Source organism: Micropterus salmoides, unplaced genomic scaffold, assembly GCF_014851395.1.
Source record: "Micropterus salmoides isolate LMB-PRFRI ecotype aquatic unplaced genomic scaffold, ASM1485139v1 Ms_hic_scaffold_18, whole genome shotgun sequence".
Taxonomy (NCBI): domain Eukaryota; kingdom Metazoa; phylum Chordata; class Actinopteri; order Centrarchiformes; family Centrarchidae; genus Micropterus; species Micropterus salmoides.
In genome coordinates this window covers 30494559-30514168 of record NW_024040928.1, presented here as the reverse complement: position 1 = coordinate 30514168, position 19610 = coordinate 30494559, and the positions used below count along the sequence as shown (strand labels likewise).

General features: G+C 41.9%; 2 protein-coding genes and 1 pseudogene across 2 annotated transcripts in view; 2 read left to right on the top strand and 1 right to left on the bottom strand.

The window, feature by feature from the left end:
* Positions 1–19610, bottom strand: part of LOC119909371 (NACHT, LRR and PYD domains-containing protein 12-like) — a 216718-nt gene that overhangs the window by 54897 nt on the left and 142211 nt on the right. The gene's annotated exons all lie outside the window — the stretch shown is intronic.
* Positions 1–19610, top strand: part of LOC119909395 (cleavage and polyadenylation specificity factor subunit 3-like) — an 88131-nt gene that overhangs the window by 5882 nt on the left and 62639 nt on the right. The gene's annotated exons all lie outside the window — the stretch shown is intronic.
* LOC119909381 overlaps positions 17583–19610 on the top strand; it is a 44739-nt pseudogene continuing 42711 nt past the window's right edge.

The window sequence follows — 19610 nt, the reverse complement described above, 5'->3', positions numbered from 1 at the left end:
ATAAATGGCAGAATGACAGGCCTGTGGAAAAGCTGGAGAGGTAGGTGAAATTGAGTTTTCTTAATGTGGCTAGGTGAGTGTTACCATAGGCTGTAACTCGTGTGTGCAGTCTTCCTCACTAAAATCTCTGTCTTCTCTGTTTTGTTCTGCTTTTCTAAGGCTGGAAAGAAAGAGGAAACGGGAATGTTCAACAGTGGAGCAACAGGCTTCTTGCCATGGTAAGAACATTCAAAATGTTTTATGCACAGTACAATGTTTTACATACATACATTTATCAAACTGCTTTGTCATTTGTTTTTCACAAATGTCTTCCAGCTAATGATGATCCAGTGACACCAGAGGAAGCGGTGGAAGAAGCTGAGGCTATGGTCCCTGAAGCAGCATACAACAGTCTCAGTGAGAAGTATGATCAACTCAACACTGAATATGTCAACTTAAGAAAAGACTTTTACCAACTTAAAGAGGAGAATGAAAGACTGAAATAGGAGCTTCAGAAATCACGCTTCTCATTCTCCACGATCAAAAACAATGCTGCACACTTTGTTTCTCACTGGGTTAACTTCAGTCATCTTCAGTTGGTTAATGTCAAAAATTAAAGACAGTGTGCAGAAGCGAACTGAAAGTCTCATGCTAGAAGATCATTTATTAGTCGTTCTTATGAAACTGAGATTGGGGCTCAGTAACAGAGATATTGCATATAGGTTCAAAGTTTCTGAAAGCACAGTGTCAAACATTCTAAGGTCCTGGTTGCCTGTAATGGCAAACATCTTGAAATCCATTATTAAATGGCCAAGTAAAGGTGCTGTCCTTAAAAATATGCCCAAAAGTTTCAGGCGACATTTCAAGAGATGCAGGTGTATAATTGACTGTACAGAGATATTCATAGAGACCTACTATCTTGACTGCCAGGGCTCAAACCTGGTCCAATTACAAGCATCACAACACTGTTAAGTACCTGGTGGGAATAACACCTGCTGGGGCAGTTTCATTTCTGTCCACGGGCTGGGGTGGGAGAGTGTCAGATAAACAGATAACACTTGAATCAGGATTTTTGCACTTGTTAGAGCCCAAAGATGAAATCTTAGCGGACAGGGGGTTTTGATCAGGGATCAACTTGCTGCTTATGGTGCCACTTTGCGTATACCAAATTTTACCAAAGGAAAGAGTCAGTTACCTGCTTGTGAAGTAGATTCATCCAGACAACTGTCACGTGTGAGAATACATGTAGAGAGAGTTACAAGCAGATGGAAGAGTTTCAAAATTTTGCATTCTGTTATTCCTATTTCCCAAGTTAGCCTTTTGGATGACATGGTGATTGTGTGTGGTGCTCTTACCAATTTGTGTAAATCTGTGGTACCCAGAAAAGAGAGAGTATGTCGTGTATGAAATATCAGTGTTGTGTGTACAACAATGTACTGATGATTTATATGCTTTTCACTCTAATTCAATTGAGAATTGTTTTAATTAATTGTGAATCATCTGTGATTGTATATACATTGTTGTTAATTGTGAGTGGAATTTTTAAGAACCTGGTAAGAAAGAATAATTAAATACAGAAGTTTTATAATTAATTTGCAGTGTTCAGAATTTATTTCTAAAAAATATTTACATCTTAATACTACATTGTACTGTTATCTCATTCTTAATTTACAGGAATCATACTTTAAAATATCTCTTATGCCATTACATACATACATTTCCATACCCAATACCTTATCCACCACATTGAAGGTTTAACTATTTTTGTATTGTAGCCCAGTTCACTAACATGTAGCTGTAAAATAGTACTTATTCCCTGCTGAAATAGAAGCATATATCTCTTCATGGCTAACCGTGAAGATAGACACAGGTGAGTCAGGTGTATTTATCTGCAGCAACTGCAGTGCCAGTTCTGTAGCCTCCTCTTAACTTGTGCACAACTATAATGAAAGAAGTTTTTGCACATGCTACACTCAATCATTTTACCAAACTCTGGCTTTTCACAGGTGTTACAAAACACTGGTGGTTGAAGGGCAGGATCTTGGCTGCGGGTTAGAAGTTCTGGCAGAATGAAAGATACAAAACATTGCTTCGCTTTAGGTAAATCCTTCTGCAAGAGCTTTCATCTCTTGAGATGCGATTTAACCAGCTCCTGAGTTGTCCACACCACAAAATCACAGTACTGGACATTGCAGGCAAACATGTGCAGTTGAACCTGGTGGTAGTACTGGTGTGTCTTCTTTAGTTGGAATGTTTTGTCAAGGCAGAAATCCTTAGTGACTGTCACACCCTGTAGGCCTTCCCTGTATTTATATGGGCATTTGATTTCCAAGACCCCTTCCCCACAGCAGGAACACACAACTTTCCCATCTGGAGATGCGCCTAGGTGCGGTTCATCAGGTCGAATCACAAAACCACATGGACTAACCGTTACATTTTGATGGGTTTTGTTGAGCTCTTTGGTGTAACACTCCCTAGCAATTTCCTCTTTGTCTCTTCCCCATACAGCTGCTGGAACCTGTATGTTGGTGTCATTGTAGCGCATGATTTTGTCCAGGGTGGTTTTGTGCAGATGGTCACCTTTACATACAGTATAAAATGTTGTGCTGGTAATCCTGCGTGCCCTATGAGTGAGCCAGTCTTGGGACTTTGCCTGCAGTTTTGTGATAGTCTCAAGTCTCACACTGATCTGGGTGGATGTTCCTTCTCATGTTGAGATAGGCTTCCTCACATTTCTCTCTGATGTCCCCATGTGTGTGCTGTCTGAGCGTAGGGTCGTACAAGGCTGTGAGCGGCTCTGGCAACTCTGGAGGATGCTCTAGCTCAGACTCAGACGCTGTGTCAGTGTCACTGTTTTCTATGCTGGTAAGAACAGCAGCGTCAGGGGCAATCGAATACAGTTCCTGGATGTCTTCATCTGTGAGTTCTAGAAGACGACATAGGACAACAATATTTAACGCACTTTAATGTGTGTATGTATGCATATTATATGATTGTGTTATAATATATTGTATTGCTTTCTTGGTTGTCTCATATCTGGTATGTAAAATGTGTTGAGATTCAACTAAGCACTTCAAAGTTTGACTGGACATTTGAGAATGAATCTTCTCCTAGCAGAATAGCTCTGACCTGGTCAGGTAGTAATTGCAGCTTAATTCTTAACTCAACAAACCCTCATCTACTCTGGTACATGCCTCTAGCACTGCTATTGAACCTCCTGACTTTGGCTGGAACTGCTGCGGTCAACTGTCTTTTAGGCCTCTGGAAGTTGATCTCCCTAATTCTGGCTGGTTTGACCTCTCTCTTCATCTGTTTCCAGAGACATTCTCCTGATGTGCCTGCCGGCTGCTCGGTCCTCCCCATCCTAACATACAGCTCCACCTTAAATAGCACTGCGGCTGCATGGCTGCAGCAAGACCCTAGACTGTTATGTCAGATGGAAAATTAAACTGAGTGATAACTTGTTGCTCATCTCATAGCATAGCTAACACACCAACATAGCTAAACACAACATAATGATGGAACATAACTATTAACAACAAATGTTTTTTTTCCATTTAAATTCAATATCAAATGTGATCTTTCTAATCTTATATTAGCTAAGTTACTCACCCAGCCATGCAAGTGCAGTTCGCGGTCAAGACGTAGTTGTTTCTTCTGTTTACAATGACCCAAGCCTGGTACATGGTCGTCTTCTGGCCTTGGCGCTGGCTAGGCAGAACTTCGGATCGTACGACACAAAACTCATCTGTTAAATCTTTGTATTTGAAGTCTTGTACGTGACCATTCAGTACGTAGTTATAGGCATCTAAGGATTTATACGCCCTCAGTTTGTCTTTACTATACACGCTCGGTTTCTCTATCAGGTAGGTGTAGATGTCAGGCCACTCTACCGGAGGTAATCCTGTCAGTTCGTCCATCCAGAGTGAGTGTGTAGGGGTCGACCAATCTGGTTCCGTCCGTTAAAGTTAACTTTTTAAAATAATTATCGCGGTCCCGGACAGTGAGTGACCTTACATATTCAGATAAAATCGGATTTTCTCCATCCATTGTTGAAAAAAAAAAAAAGCTAACAACATTTGCTAGCTACCGTTGTTGAAGTATTCAGGGGAATCTTTCTGCCTCCAGCTATGCCCCGCCCACACAAATACGTCACAATGTTTACCAACTGAAAAGATCCAGATTGAGTGTCCCCTAGGGAACACTGAAAGACACCATGTTTCTTTGATGAGATAGGACTCCGACCCTGAGACTAAGATAAAAGCTGCATGACCTGTTACGCTGCAGCTCACTCGGATGATACTCTCGGATGTGGATGTGTCCCCTTGAATTCCTTCTGCAGAAGACTTGAATAAAATTCACAGAAAGACAAGTGTTTGCTTTTTCCCACCACACCGTCTACATTAAATCGACTGAAAATGCACATCTAGTGGCCGTTCATGTACACTGGGCATGCACGTGCCAGTGTAAACTTGAAGCAGATGGCGATTTGGCGAAAGAATAAAGTACTACAGACGAAGAACTGCAACAGGGTTTTATTTTGCATGGACCAATAACAAGCTGGGACTGTTACTGAATGCAACACGGGAGTTAAAAGCAGCGGTGGTCATTTCTAAAGTCTTCCGTTTTTTCCCGTCTTCACTAAAACGCTACCTGGAGTTTAGAAACGCGAAACTGGGTCGGCAGCATTTCCAAACTTCTCCGTTTTAGTCTGGACGGGAGGTGCAAACGTAGCGAAAGGTCTCCGTTTTAAAACCAAAACGCAGAAGTGTGGGCGTAATATCGTGTAAAAATTCAAGACTTGGGTCAGATAAGAAAGCTTGAACTTTTACCAACATTTTTATTAACGACAAAACAGACACCAATTACAATACAAAAGTTCCACCGGAGTGAGTCAGAGATCGGTGCAAAATAGAGCCCCATTCTGTTACCAGAACAGAGACCCGAGTCGACATGAAAACCATGAAACGACTGACTTTCACCTCCTTTTATAGTTCTGTTTCTTGGAATCACATCATCTCTTGGCTCTCTTTCCTGCTGCACCTGGATCTGGGAAAGTCCAAGATTTTCACGTGCATCATCATTTGGTGAGAAAGTCTCTGACTGTGCTGCTCCTCCTCTCTGTGTCCTTTGCATGCCCTCCGCTTGATCATACTTTTTCATCCATAACCTGACTCTTGTGGAATAAACAGGTGTTGTTTGTGCTCTGTGCTAGAAAAAGGACATTCTTACTGTGATGGACTATATTGATGTATGTTTTGTAATACAATTTTCACAAAATCTGCTTCAGACTAGCTAGAGAGAGTACAGGTGCAGGTCATATAATTAGAATATCATCAAAAAGTTGATTTATTTCAGTAATTCCATTCAAAAGGTGAAACTTGTAGAATGTATACATTCATTCCACACAGACTGATATATTTCAAGTGTTCATTCCTTTTAACCTTATTCTTTTTTTTTTTTTTTTCACACAACAATTTCTTTGTATTTAACATCAGTCCCTATTTTCTTTTTTCTTCCCCTATCTTTCTATTTTTTCTTCTCCTACAAATTATCAACACTCCTACTCCCAAACTCTTTCGAGGCCAGTCTTCAAACAGTTGTTTTCAGCAAATGTTGCAGTTTTCAAGGCCTCTGACAGTCTGACCATTTGTAATGTGGATCATGTGAGAGCATTTTGGCTGAAGTTCATTTTCACTGTGAAGCCTTCTTGACCTTTTAAACTTTGTGCTGTTAGGTTCACAGTCTTTAAGGTGGTGTTGTCCTCTTTATGATTGGATTGTAGATGGTAGATGTGGTCTGACTGGCCGCGTCCTCAGCATTGGAAACACGCTGACGTCAGTGGAGGTGGGCTTGGGCCTGTGATGCATCAGGTTGGAACGCCTCCTGTATCACTGCTTGTTTGTGGCCCTCCCTCTCTTTCTCATAGTCAGATTCTGCTGGGTCCATTTTGAAGCTGCTCTCTCGCCTTCGTCCAGCATGAAACTTCACAGCTGTCATCTTGTCCATTGTAGCTCTGTCTCGCTGTCGTCGTGTCTCATGGTTTGTTGTGCTCTGTAGGTGCTTTGGTCAGTAGCCAGACTGTTGCCTTTCTGCCATCAACTTTAACTTTTCACTTTGTTTGGGAGTTGTTGTTCTTTCTATTCAAATCTAGCTCTCGTCTCTTCCCTATCTAATAAAGCCTTTCTTTTTCCATTTCTCCTTTTTTATCCCAACTTGACCCTTTAAAGACCCTGATTCTTTTTTTCTGCTTCTTCTGCCTGTACAGGCGCTTAAATGCACTTATATCTTTGTTCCACTTGCTGTGTACGTTTCTTCATCTGGGGGCATATCTATTTAGACCTTATCTAACAAGGTGGGGTCTTTCATTACTCCGTCTCTGTGACGACTATTCCCTCACTAAAGGCTATATTGAATGTCAGTACTATCTACCTGTTGGTCAAACAGTTTCTCCTTATTTTTCTTGACACCTCAAAAAAGAAGAAGACAGTTAATTGTCAAGCCACACAACCAAGAAACCAGAATGAAATAATTCATTGGAAAAACTTTGTCTTTAATCTCAAGGAGCTATTCAAATGGCGGGGCCTCAGTGATTCTGTGGCCCCTGAGTCAACAGCAGATGTGAGATCTTTCCCTGCCACAGTGATTGTGTGTTAATCAAAGAAGTTTGGGGGCGCTACTCTGCCAGAGCGACTCCGGACACGGCTCTGTGTGCGCACGTGTTACGTAGTTTTTTATGGTTTTGTGGTGCATTTTTTTTGTTGTCTTGTTGTTTGGGAATGTTAACAGCAACAGTATTTTACAAACTTTTCAGTCAGAGAGACACAGAGCTGTAAGCATTATGAGCTGCTGAATGTGTCCTTCAGACCTCACTACCTACCCCGAGAGTTTTCACAGATCACCGTCATTTTAGTGTAAATACCAGGGTCTGATTTTAATCTAGCTGCAGAGCACATAGCTGACAGTTACAACAGAGCTGTCAGTCAGACAGCCAGTGTTTCTACTGGGGGGTTTTAACAGGTGGGACATCACCACTCATTTGCCCAACCTAGAGCAATGTGTCACAACTCCCACCAGACTTCAGACTATACCGGTGCTATGGCAACATCACAAACGCCTACATCTCTAAACCACGCCCACCTCTCAGTCGCTCAGATCACACTGTCATTTTACTTCTGCCAAGATATGGGTCACAACTAAAAACAGGTGAATCATGCATCACAAAATCCCTGAGTCTGGAATAAAGAAACATCTGAAACATTAAGGGGTGTTTTGAACTGACAGACTGGGAGCTGTTTTTTAATGACTGTGGTGAGGACTCACATGCACTTACAGATGTACTTACATCTTACATTTTATTCTGTGTCACTCCCACCAAGCAAATAACTATACACCCAAACAATAAAAAATGGATCACAAAGGAAGTGAAAATTTGCCTGGTCCAGAAGAAATTTTCTGAAAGGAGACAAGCTCAGGAGAAGGAGTTCAGGAGGAGGGCCAAGATAGCTAAGATACACTACAAGAACAATGGGGAACAGAAACTAACCTCTGGTAATGCGAGGGAGGCGTGGCAGGGCTTAAACATCATGGTGGGCAGAGCCCCCAAACCGCCAGTGGTTGGCTGCTCAGATCCCACCTCCTTTGCAGAGCAGTTAAACAGTTTCTTCCCCAAGTTCAACAGTGGCAGCACTCCAATCACCTGGACCTCGCCAACCCCCAGCTCCTTCCTCCAAGCCATCACTATTGGGGAACACCTGGTGATTGTGACATGAGACGTCCTTCCTCCAAAGCGTCACATGAAGCAACGTCTGTTTCTGATGACGGCGGCAGCTGATCACAGCTGGGTCAGCTATCAGTCGGCTCTAACATCGGCGCTTTCATTTATACTTTCATCAGCTGAGCCGCACGCTGCTTTCATCAGATGCTTTGCTCGCTTCATTAGATACTTTGGTGCAGTTTAGTGATTTGTCCGACTCCTTACAAGTAGTTTTATCATTGTCTATTTGGACTAAACACAGGAATGTGCAGCCTCACATGTGACTGAATAGGAATGACGATAAATTATGTAAAACATGTTTCTTGCAGACAGACTCTCCGACTCTCTCTGACTTTAATTGTCTCCATAATAAAAGTTGATGGGAGAAATAAAAAAAAAAGAAAACTCTTTCTAATAAAAAAATAAAGTTAAAGTGTGTGGGGCTTTTGTTGTTCAGACCTACAATAAACACAGATTTTAACAAGACAGTGAATCATAAAACAACTCAAACACAAGACTTTGCACTTGACTTTAATGTTATCTGTCCTGATGTATGAGATCAGTCCAATCAATATATCGGCTACCCAATAAGGGGCCGTGTCGGTCAGTAAAATACTTCTGCCAAGGATGCATTGGTGTATCCTCGCTCATAGCTCCTCAGAGATCGCTTCTCGATCCCCCTCATCGCTCCTCGGAGCGCAAATAAGAGCTTTGGGACGGCTTGCAAGATGGCAGAGCAGAGCAGAACAACTTCCGGATCAAGCGAGGACTGAGGAGCAAGGAAACGACAAATAAGAGACTTGAGAAGCACCCACAGTCAACCCACACAAGGCTGCTGGCCCTTACAGGCTCAGAGGCAGGGTGTTCAAAGAATGCTCCAATCAGCTAGGTGGAGTTCTCACAAGGCTGTTCCAGCACCTCCTGGACTCTGCCTGTGTTCCCAACCAGTGGAAGGAATCCACCATAATTCAACTTCCCAAAAAGACACCTGCTAAAGACCTGGGCCCGTATTTATCAAGCTTCTCAGAATTACTCATAAGAACACTGCTAAGAACTGACTTAAGAGTAAAAAAAATCTTAGCTTGAAGCTGTGATTAAAAGTTAGTTATCAAGCATCATCGTCCTAATTTGAGTGAAGTGTAGGACTAAATCTTAAGTGTCAGTCTGAGTGCTGATTTATGACACTTTGCTGTGCCGCAAACAGGATTTTGGATGATGATGTAGCCAAGGACCAATCACTGAATAGATTTCCTTATTTAAGAATCTTCTCAGATAAATTCACATTGAATGGTGAAATTCCTGAGAGGAGTTTATATTCAACACACATTCAACATAAAGAATTTTCAAGAGAATACATTATGATATAGGCCCACACATTAATAAATGAAAGATAAAAAAGTTTATCTTTATATGAGCGCTATCACTGCGCCTACTGCTTCTGTTAAGCTGGCTGTTTGCATGAACTGTGTTTGCTTCTTTTGGATTACTGGGGGTGTTATTGGGAAGTCAATGAAATGTGTGACAATGTGTGGAGCTGTAGCCTAAGTGCTATAATTGTTTCCGCGACTATTCGGCTTATTGATGGTTTTAATGAGCCAAAATCATCAACATTGCTGCATTTGTCCTGTGGTAAAGAAACAAAGTGTCAACACAACCTTCAGTTTAGTTGAAAACGCATTATTGCATAAAGTCATTGATGAGATGTCGTCCCTCACCAACTCACTGACAAAGATTCTGCCTGCACTGTCCGATCCCGTCTTATGAACTGCGAGTCGTCAGAATTCTTCCTCTCCTCTCCGCATGTCTCTGTCTCCACAGCGCCGTCACAAACCCTACTGGCAACTCCTAACCACTTGAGAGACATCTCAAGCTGTCTTAAATAACTGGGAGAGTAAGGGTGATTCTTAGCTTTAAGAAATTTGATAACTTGCTTGTATACTTAAGTTTAAAATTAGGAGTAAATTTCATGAATTCTCAGCACTTAGGACTAAAATGACACTTTGAGAAGCTTGATAAACACTGGCCCAGAAAGACTACCGACCAGTAGCCTTGACATCAGTTCTGTGTAAATGTATGGAGAGGGTTGTTTGTGTAACGGAGTTAAAAATGCACTTTAATAATTCTTATTTCCAAATGTGCATCTGTGGATTTTATTTATCATTTAATGATTTTATTGAATATTTGTGAATTTTATCTCATTGAGTTATTTTTATTTCTATTTATTTTTGCAGTTGCGTCTTGCACAGCTGAGGGTAAGTTGTGTGCAAAAGTGCTGCTGTGTTTATGTATTGTTTCCTTTGCAAATTGAACCATTTACGTTAAAACTTTAAACACAAATTGTGCAATGTCAATATGGTTATGTCACGTAGCAGTTTTGTATTAGTGTGACCGTTAAAATACGTTTTATCAGTGTTTTCGTTTTAACTTTCTAGCGCCAGTTTTACCAGGCAGGCGGTGTCCTGTCACCTATGTAACCTGTCGGAGCTTTCAGCGTCTTGTCACTTGAGTAAACGCTGTATTTTTGTATGTTTAGGAAGCAGAGGTAATGTAAGAGGAGGCCGGGGGGCAATTGATGTGTGCATTGTGTTCTGCAGGTGTGTGTTTTCCGTCTGTTTATTAATGTAACTTTTGTTGTCTCTGTCACCTCCCACACACACTTTTTATTCAGACCACCAGGTGTCGCTGTTAGGCGATGTTGTTTTAAGGAAACTTATGTACTGTTTTTATGTAATTGTTGCATTTAATATTTAGTATTTTCTGAACAGTGTTAATGGCTTTCTATGAACACTATGTACACTATGAGCAGAGTAACTCATGTGATGTTGGAGTAATGTGTTTGTAATGTATTTTGAATACATGAAGTGCTCAGTTGCGTCTTGCACCGCTGAGGGAAGCAGAGGTAATGTAAGAGGAGGCCAGGGGGCAATTGATGTGTGCATTGTGTTCAGCAGATGTGCGAGCCAATAAATTGTGGAAAAGAAGTGATCTCAAGAGTCATCCTTCACACACCCGACCAAACCCGTTACATAAGCAACCATCTGTCGAACACGCTGTGAGAAAAACTAGATCTGCTTCAGTTTGCCTATAAGGTAAAACATGGTGTAGAGGATGTATGTCTCACACTTTTAGACACTAAACAACACACCAGAATTTTATTCATGGACTTTTCTTATGCTTTTAATACTGTAAACACAAACAACCTACTGCACTGCCTCTTTGACCTCCAGGTCCACCCGACACTGATTTTATGGATAAAGAGTTTTTTACAAGACAGACCACAACATGTGTTTTTAAATGGTTTTAACTCCAGCAAGCTGGTTTTAAACACTGGACTCCCCAGGGCTGTGTCTTATCTCCCATTCTCTTCTCTGCTTATACTAACAGCATTTCCTGTAGCAGTGAAGGAATAACTGTTTTTAAGTACGCAGATAACACGGCCCTGGTGGATCACCTGACTGGCACTGATGCCCTATCCCAATAGTCAACAACCTGGTCCAAACATTTACTGATCATTCCCTGGAGCTCAATATAACAAAAACTGTGGGAGCAGAGTGAAGACCTCTTCCCATCTCTTTCAACCTCTCAGTATCCAGGGTCAGCTGCTGGAGCAGGTTGTATCCTTCAAGTACCTGAGAACAGAGATCGACACCTGCCTGTCCTTCAGGAAGGCTACCCTGATCACAGGGGATCCCTCTCACCCTCTCCATCACTCCATCACTCTCCATAACTCTTTCCAGTTACTGTCATTAGGCAGGCAATATAAAGTTCCACTGGCCAGGAAAAACATTTACAAGAAATCTTTCATACCGTCTGCAATAACCACTCTGAACAACAAATAATAGACATGGTACAGCTGCTGTTTTTAAATGTGCTTTAATGTATGTTTTAAATGAGCCTTGTTGACATTTACATTTAGCTGACGCTTTTATCCAAAGCGACTTACAATTGCTATACATGTCAGAGGTCACACGCCTCTGGAGCAACTAGGAGTTAAGTGTCTTGCTCAGGGACACAATGGTGGATGTTTCGCAGTGGGAATCGAACCAAGGTCTCTCACACGGCAAGCATCTTATCCATGCGCCATCACCACCCCCCAAATTTGAAGGAGAATTTCTGTCTGTTCTATCTATCTTCATGTGTTTACAGGAATGATTGTTGTTCTTTAGCTCTGTTGTCTCTTATCAGCTTCCTGATAAGAGACCACGTTATTGGTGTGTTGGTTGCTCTGTCATCTCAGCTCCTGTATCTGAACCAGACCGTCCCCTCTCTGGCCTTGCCCCCATCAATATGCCTTTTGTTCGCTTTCTGGACAGTCTCTGGCCCAGTGTCCCAGTCTGCCACACCAAAAAAAGCTGTCATTTCCGCCTCGTCCTCGTCCTCTGTTCTGGTTCTCGTCCCCCTTCAGCTGAGCCGCCATCAGCCGGTCTGCCAGCTGTTCCCTTTGTCTGTTCTTCTTTTCTGTTTTGTCATTGAAGAACTCCTCAGCATGAACGGCGTGCCTCTTAACAATCTCTAGACGCTGTAACGCCCATGTCACACAGTATCTCTTCACCATTACGCTGATCTCTGGGTTGAGGCTGTTGAGGATGTTGTTGCTGTTCTTGTTCTCTCGGCTGTCCCGCCGGCGGTGGTTGTGAGGCTGGTGGAGTCCAGGTCTGGTTTGACATGCTGAGATGCAGATTTGTTAAGAGGAGCTGTCCCTGCCTTTATCTTAACCAATGAGTATCTGCTGCCCAGTCGGCTCTAAAGGGTTTTCCTTTTCTCTTTTTCTTTTCTTCTTCTGTTAACTTCCTCTCTAAAGTTTCTAACTGTCTGAGACTGAAGCTGCCTCTTCCTGGAAAGCCACATTCCTTCACCCACATGTCCAGTTGCTCAGTGCTCTGTTTGCCGTACTTGGTAATCATACGACGTCATTAGAGGTAATATCAGAGGAGTTTGTCCCTTTTTGCCCATTTTTACCCATTTTCTTTGTTAGCTTTTGACCCAAATTCCTCAAATGTGATAATATCTTTCTGTTCTCTTCAGGTATTTAAAATTAGAACTGGTTTGCTGGATGAAAACCACATTGTTCCTCTTCGATCTAAGGTTCGACTATCGGCCGAACCCTCCATTCCAGCACCTTGGAGTAGACTTTACCGGGGAGGCTGAGAAGTGTGATAACCCTGTAATTAGCACACACTCTCTGGTCCCCCGTTTTGAATAGAGGAACTACCCCCACCAGTCTGCCACTCCTTGGGCACTGTACCCGACTTCCACGCAATGTTAAAGAGACGTGTCATCCAAGACAGCCCCTCCACACCCAAAGCTTTTAGCATTTTGGGTGGATCTCATCAATCCCTGGGGCTTTGCCACACTACCTCAGTGACTTCCTCCAGGGAAATTGACGACCCCCCATCAGCCTCCAGTGTCAGTCGGATTTAGGAGTCCCTCAAAGTGTTCCTTCCACCGCCCAACTACCTCCCCAGTTGAGGTCAACAGGGTCCCATCCTTACTGTACACAGCTTGGACGGTTCCCCGCTTCCCCCTCCTGGGATGGCGGACAGTTCTCCAGAAGCACCTTGGTGCCGACCGAAAGTCCTTCTCCATGTCTTCTCCGAACTTCTCCCACACCCGCTGCTTAGCATCTGCCACAGCAGAGGCTGCAGTCCTTCGGGTGCCTTGCAACCGCCTCCAGAGTCACCAGAGACAACAAATCCCGGAAGGCCTCCTTCTTCAGTCGGAAAGCTTCCCTGACCACCGGTGTCCACCACGGTGTTCGAGGCACCTAAGACCTTGAGAACACCGCTTCCCACTGTGGCTTCAGCAATAGAGGCTTTGAACATTGCCCACTCATGTTCAATGTCCCCAACCTCCACAGGGGTGCCAGAAAAGCTCCGCCAGAGGTTTAAGTTGAAGATCTCATTGTCAGGGGCCTCCTCCAGACATTCCCAATTCATCCGCACTACCCGTTTGGGTTTACCGCGTCTGTCCAGAATCTTGCCCTACCCCCTGACCCAACTCAACACCAGATGGTGATCAGTTGACAGCTCCGGTCTCACCACTGGAACGAGGACGGGCTCGTCTGGAGGACACTCAGATGAAAATCCATTTCCACTCCAAAGCATGGTTTACCTCTCACTGAGCTCCTCCCCCACCACAGAGGGGTTTTAAGAGCCTGTCCAACTTTAAAATGAGCAGCAACAGGAAGATCTGTGTTTCTGTTCAGGACCCTGAAGATCCTGATGTCATGAGGAATCTCACTGCCTCACCTCTGACCTTTACAAACTCTCACTGTTTTATCTCTCTGTTCCTCATGAACATTAGCTCTTTAGCTAACTCCACCACAGCCGGGTTCTGGTTCTAGAAAGTAAACAATAGGAGAAAAATAAATGTAAGAAGCACTTAAAAGGGGGAAAATGCCAAAAAGCTTAATATGACCTCTTTGTTTGTTTGTTTTAAAGGGACAGTGCACATTGATGAACAGAAGAACTAAGTCCCAAATGTAAGCGAGCCAGATTTAGCCGTACAGATTCAGTTAATCTGGAGTCCCTGGCAGGTTGATGGCAGAACAAAAAACATCAAACATGTCATCCAGAAAACATTCAAACAAATTTAAGCACATAATCCCAAGCAGAGAACCAGGAACATGGATAAAACATAAAAACCGGAGTCACATAAACACAGACAAAAGCAGACGAGCACAAATAAGATGCCACATAGAAGACATCAGCATGTGAGCACAGACATTTGTAAAAACAATGACAGAAGCACTAATGCACATTCTGACTACATATTTGTATTTGTTGTTGGTAGTAGTACAGATGCAGCTCGCTACGTTACCTTCGTCACACTGGAGAAGCTGGAATTATTTTTTTCTTCAGCGGTCTAAACTGAAGCCACTTTTCCAAAGCTCTTCCTACAGTCTGCATCACCAACATGCATCTGGGCCAAACAGTTCATCTCAGTATCCCAATCAGGTTTATTGCCAGCTACATTTTCACATACGAGCAATTTGCCTCGGTGTGTTGGTGCTTAACAGGACACATAAACATAAGTATAGAAATATAAAGAAAGAGAAAGTGAGAGATCCAAAATGAAGTACACAAAATAATCCAACAAATAAACAGGATATTTGACAGGAATGTACAAAAATTCACCTCCAAAACTGACTCAAAGCATCAAAACACAGATTTTGTCTGCGTCACTTTTTAGAAATATCATTTATTAAAAATGTTGTGAAAACTAGCTAAAGAAATGTTAACTAACAAATGAAAATGCATTCAGAAAGGTTTGTTTGCACAATAAGAAAAGCTGCAGTGCAGTTTAAATCTAGAAGAAACAAAAAAGTAAGTGAAGCTAAAAGAAAAACAAGCTGCTGATTTCTGCATTATATTCTGTTCTAGTTTTAGATTTGAATCCTCACCTGCGACCTATATTTAGATTCCCTTCATAGAAATAAAGACATTTCCAGCAGATGTTGGTGCAGAAAATGTTTCCAGACTGCAGGAAATGAAGTGTTTGATGGTCAAAAGGACCCCCATATATTTCATCATCACATCTGAGCCCTGATGTTCACTTTTCAACACAAAGTTACGCCCTTGGAACAACAGGAAGTGTTATATACAGAAAAAAACTCCTGAAGTATTTTTCACAGTAATCAGTATTTCATTCCATATTAATAAAAACAGATTTCACTTTATTGACTATTCGGCCAGACGCCACAGTCTAAACTGATGATTTAGCTTCAATCTGTCAGTTTTCAGATTTCAAGTTATTTTGCAGCTGTTATTTCCAGACTTTCATAAAATGAAAAAAATAACCTTGAATGATGTTTTTAAACATTTTTATTTGTCCATTTTACACAAAGTCCGTCAGCTGCAGCACTTTTCAAGTAAAAGTTCAAGCTGTCTTTTTAAAACTCTGCAAACTGAATCAGATATGGTTTGAAAGTTTGTTTTCTAGAGCACAATGTTGACTAGTTCATTTATCAGATATCTAGAAGAGATGTGTTCATGTGACAAACTGGAATATGTTTCTAATGCGTTAGCTAATCTTTAAAGCCTGTTACACTGGGCTCTCGTCTTCCAGCTTTTCTCACTTGCTAACATGCATCGGTCCAAACTCTTCACACAGTCAGAGAAACAGAAGTGTGTGTGGATCAAACTGTCAATCACTTTTATTGCTAATTGCTGCACACATTCAATGAGCACTTTCTCTAAAATCAGGAACTCTTTTCTTTCCTGCTCCACCTCCTGCAGAACTCTTTATATTATATAAAAACAGCATTTCTGCACCAAACAATCTGAAATCTCTAGAAGAGCTCAGCAGAATATTGACTTCAATGCGTCTGTGTAGAGAACTGTGTGCAGTGTTTGGAACAAAGAGCTGCAGTCTGAGTGGAAAGCAGGAAATGTGCTTTCATTTGAGCAGATTTGCTTCAGAGGGTTGGAAGATGAATTACAGATGATACTGCAGCACTGAACTTTAGGAACTAGACTTTAGTTTGAACTTTTTCTTTTTCCAAAGTAAATGATGGAACGGAATGATAAAGAAACAAGTCCTGCATTTCTGATTCCTTCTTGTTCCATCCATGATTTGAAAATCTGTTCTTCTGTAATAAAATACTGATTTATGAGAAAAATCCTTCACACTTCAAAGATGAAATTTCTGTAGAATGATCCTTGTAATCAGTGTTTTTAGCTCCAACAGTTTATACAAGTACAGCTGAAATGAATGACATTGAATAAAGGTGTTAAAGCAACGGATATCATGAGAAAAATAATGTGTTTTTGAACATCAAAGCATGTAAACATTTTCTAGTAGAAACTCATAATAATAGTATAAACCTAAAAATGCTTAATATGGAACCATAAAGTTCCATTACTTTCCCCTAGAGGCTGTGATGTGAATTACACATCACAAGAGCAAACTTTTGTTGACAGTGTCCTCACAGAAGCAAACACAGCAGCTAAACTACAGCCGTACCCTGACCTCTGACCTCTCAGCAGTTTCAGTCCCAGCAGTAGATATTGTACTTGTATTACAGAAGCAGTATTTTGTAGTTGTAGCTCCCCTCCAGTTTAAATCACGAACACAAGGCGTTCCATTGGTTACAGGCATTTATTCCGACATTCACGTCGTCCAGCATGCTGTGAGAACTAGACATGAGTCTAATAAAATACAAAGCATTGAACAATCATTAAACAAATATTTCACAAACACAAAAATAACTTACAAAACCATCCCCTTGCAGACTACAAGCTGTTAAACTTGCAGATAATTAGCTTACTTCACATTCAGATGGACAATGCTATCACGTTATTATCACGTGAAACTCGGCTAACGTATTAGCTGTAGTTAGCCTGTCCAATAATATAAACACAACGTAAAACCCTACAAATAACCTCATTGGCTGCGTTAACTCAAGGGGAGTAAAAGGAACCTTCTAGCTTGATCTTCGTTACTTAATGAATCTTCATAACATTTCTTAAACAGCAACAGATCTCCAGACATCGTCCTCCAGCAGATCGGTCAGGTGTTCTCCCTCTATTGCTAATAGAATGACACTAATAATGACCCGACCCCACTGTGACACAAGAATATTAGTTCCGCTATAATATACATTACTGAACTTAAACTGTATAACCAGCTGATGACAGCTACAGTAGTAGTAGCACCATTAGAAGTGACAAGAATAACAAATATTTTATCTTTAGAACAGCTTTTAAAACAAAGGTAAAAGTCTTTACAGGGACAAACGAGTAAAAAGGCCTTTAAAGAAAAATGATTGGAAGCAAAAGTCTGTTTAAAGAAGAGCTTTAACACCATCTGTGGCAGCCTGAGGTTCTGGAGGTTCTGGTCCCCCTTTGTTAGGAACCAGGACAGAGTGAAGGGCCCCGCCCGGGGATCTCAGGCTGCATTCTGCCTCATTACAAACCAACACGTCCAAAATATGGCAGTGTACCAACTGATCCACACTGCTGCTTCATGACATCTTTCAGTGCTGAGCTGATCTTTAGTTCATCAGATGGTTAGTTAGCTCCATCTAGTGGACAGGTAGCAGAACTACATCACCTGATGTGTGATTCCTCTGACATTCACTGGGTTTCTGCCGCAGGTTAGACCGGTTTTGACGTCCCTCTGATGTTTTTTAGACTCTGAAGTTATGAGGCTGTGACGGCGTCCTCAGATCAGATGCACACAAACACCAGGACTGACGAGGAAGAAATGAGCAGCTTCTTCTCTCCCAGTGTTTCCTCCACACATGAAGGTGCAAAGTGTCTGTAAGTCGACCTGAAGTGAGTTCAGCAGGTGAGAATCCGACCAGAGGAATCTGTAAATGTCTGATAATCAGGATCACTTTGATCACATTGTGCTGGATCACTGTTTAACTGGACAGTAGAAATGCTTCTTGATGCTGATTGGCTGTTTCTAAATATCTCTTTGGAATCTGCTGTAGAATTTCTCTCCGAGTTAAAGAACAATGATTTCAGAAAGATTTCCCTGTAATATTGTTCATGTTTCTCAAGTAGAATCAGCAGCAGTCTGATTGTAGTCTGAGCTCACATCATCAGTGAAACATGCAGGGTGTGTCTGAACTGGTCTGACAGCTTGGATCCACTTGGCTCAGGTTTCTGGTTTAACTGTTAATACTCTGAAGTTAAGTGCATGGATGAAGAGTTCAGGGCTCAAATACAGACATCTTCCAACACTGAGACGGACTTGGTTTCACTGAAGACCCTTTAGAACAGTCCAGGGGCCTCATGTATAAAAGCCATCTGTCAGCCATCGGCGATGGCATTGTGATTGTAAAACCCCGTCACCCCGTCCAAAAAGAAATCTAAATTTTTCACATTATACCGCTATGTGAAAGCAGGTTTTAATCACAACGAACATTATTATTAAAGAGGCCTACACCTCAGGTAAACACACCGGCTAATACCGGGGAAAGGCAGCCTGCAGTTGGCACTTGGCTTATTTTATTTCTTTTCCAATTGAAAGGTGCAGTATGGAATAGTTATGGCTGACTAGTGCGAGCACAAATAACACTGCTGGTTTGAATGTTTACATGATAAAGTGGTAACATGTGAAATGAAGTGAAATTAAATATGTGAAAGTCATCATGATCTATTTTTCTCACATTCAATTTTATTTTGATATTAAACCACTACATACATGATCAAACCTTTGTCAAAAGACATAATTAGGATTTTGATAGACTACTCCATTGACATCTGCACAGTAATTACACTATTTTGAAACATTTGGTGAGTTTTGGCACTTTAGCAGTTTACTGACAGCCAGACAAAAGTTTGTGGAGGGACTTCACATTCTCACATCACGTTCATTTTTATACATCCCACGTGTGCGTGAAAACCAGCGTACGTAACCTTTTTATACGTAGGCAGCGTTTATACATGAGGCCCCAGGTCTCAGCTGTACCAGAGGCTCCAGGATCCTTTCTAGATGGACCAGAGCCAGCCCAGGGTGGAGGGGAACTTAGAGGTTGATTAGGGCCCCTCAGTCATCAGGGGCCCTCACAGGAATAGAGAAGGACCAAAGTAAAATCAGCCATCCTGTGTCTCTCTGGTCATGATTTAAATATTCAAAGACAGAAATAAAGATTTAAAGACACAGACCTTGAGGAGAACTAAAGTGTCCTGAGATGTAAAGCTTGTTGTAATGAATGAGTGCAGCTCTCTCAGCATGTTGTTGTGTTTGTGTGAAGGTGTGGGCTCTGCTATGAATCAGTGTGAGGACAGAGAGGAGGGAGTCCCTCCCTCTAAAAGCACTCTGTGTGGGGAACATGACAGCCAGACCAAAGCTCAGAGGTGAGATGAGGATCTCTAACTGTCCAGGACTCAAATCACTCCACCATCATTATTCACTCTCAAAG